This window comes from Nothobranchius furzeri, unplaced genomic scaffold (assembly GCF_043380555.1).
Source record: "Nothobranchius furzeri strain GRZ-AD unplaced genomic scaffold, NfurGRZ-RIMD1 Scf046, whole genome shotgun sequence".
Lineage (NCBI taxonomy): Eukaryota > Metazoa > Chordata > Actinopteri > Cyprinodontiformes > Nothobranchiidae > Nothobranchius > Nothobranchius furzeri.
The window spans coordinates 80,076-81,916 of NW_027223063.1; the positions used below are offsets into that span (position 1 = coordinate 80,076).

At 41.8% G+C, this 1,841-nt stretch overlaps 1 long non-coding RNA gene across 1 annotated transcript; it reads right to left on the reverse strand.

Moving 5' to 3' along the window:
- Positions 1-941: 941 nt before the first annotated feature.
- Positions 942-1,841, reverse strand: LOC139064713 (uncharacterized). Its single transcript, XR_011517712.1, has 2 exons — positions 1,105-1,841; positions 942-1,025 (listed from the first exon to the last, which is right to left on the reverse strand). It is a non-coding gene; the product is annotated as an uncharacterized lncRNA (long non-coding RNA).

Below are 1,841 nucleotides of genomic sequence, written 5' to 3' on the forward strand. Positions count from 1 at the left end.
AAAAAAAGGTTAGAAGCAAGGTACGAAACAGACACTGTAAAATAATTATAAGTATTAAGATGTTTAAAGAATATAAATGTCAAAAGAAAACAATACATAAGCTAAGATCTACAACCAGGGGCAGTCCTAGCTCGTTTGGTGCCGTGGGCGATCACACTTCCTTATGCGTGATTTACTTGACCAACTTATTACAAAATGTGATGCATTTATACCCCAAGGCATAAAGAAGGCAAGAGCAAAAAAGCAAGTAGCCGTCGCCGCTGTAACATATGTTCTCCAAAAGACACACAGCACTCCCGAAAATAAAAATGATTTTTCAGTACCTAATACCCATTTTGCCGCCCCCATTGTCCAGGTCTAAAACTGCTACTGTTTACAGCAATATATTCCAATTCATGTTCATGAATATCTTTATTCTTCATGTTTTCAAGGTTTCAAGTGTTTGAACTGTAAGTGATAGATACTGCAGGTGTGTGTGTGTGTGTTACTTTCACATTCGCTAATAAAAAGTTAGAACAAAAAGCAGTTGTTTAATTTATCACGTTTTGGGTTCAAAGATGCACACACCAGCCAGAACATCTGGAGCCATGTGGCTTTAAGCATTTTAATTTTTATTTTTTGAGAAAAACAAACTGAAAAAAATATTTATTTCATCATATTTATTTTATTCTAGACTAACAGAATGCAATAAAAAATTACAACATTTCTCGAAGAGCTATTTTCAAAATCTATTTCTTAATCATTTTTATTTTTACAGTAATTAAAAAAACTTGCAGTTACAACCTGCCTGATGACATTTTCCCACATCTGCAAAGCTCACTGGAAGGACACAAACCGAGGACGATATTTTCCTGATATAGGGTTTATTACTCAAGTAAGTGTCATGTTTGGAGGAAGGTACCTAACCCAAGACATGCAGAATGCAACACAGACCAAAAACGGATGGTAAAATGATTTATTTATAAAGGAGGAACTTAGGATGCACAGATAAGTCTGTGGTTGGAACTGCTACGACAGCTCAGCGTCTGGAGGAGGGAGAACACAGGTGAGCATAGGTTCTGATTCAGAAGTCCATTGTAGGCAGAGGTGTTCAGCAGAACTTACTGTGGGGCGTGTAGATGTTGGCTGGAGGAGGGAGAGGTAGAGAGCCGGGGGGAAGCGCAGGAGAGGGAGCATAGGTGGAGAGAAGCGGGGCGTCCTGGTGGATGGGGCACTGGGTTGAGATGAGAGGTGGGTTATGGAGGTTGGTGATATGGTCCGTGTGCTGAAAATCCAAATCCTGGAGTAGAGGTAAGTATCTAAAGAGGCCAACAGAAATCCTGACCAAGGGTAAAAATCCAAATCAGTTCCAGGCGAAGCAAGAAAGGTCAACATCCAAAAATACTAGAGCTAAACACTACGAATAACATTAATCCAAGAAATACTAGAGATAACTCGAGTGGCTGGCTACTACCACGCTGAGGCAATCTTCCGGCGTCGAATTGTGTCCTCCATCCACCTTAAATAGGAAAACACCCCGCTGATCAGGAACAGCTGGGCCACTCCCTCTCCTGGCAAGAGACTCACAGATGGTTGAGAGGAAGAGAGTACTCACCCCAGCTCATGACAGTAAGGGTAAAAAGGTATCTGAGTAGAAGGCGTACTGAGGCCTAGTCCACACGTAGCCGGGTCTTTTTTAAAACGAATATCCGCCCCTCCAAAAACTTGCATCCACACCACCTCATTTTAAAAAATAACTCTGTCCACACGTACCCGAATAAATACGTTGTTAAGGACATGCCAGACCTGTAGGCGGCAGTACTTCCCCCGTTCTTAACCTCGTCCTTCGTCTGCGGTCTTCC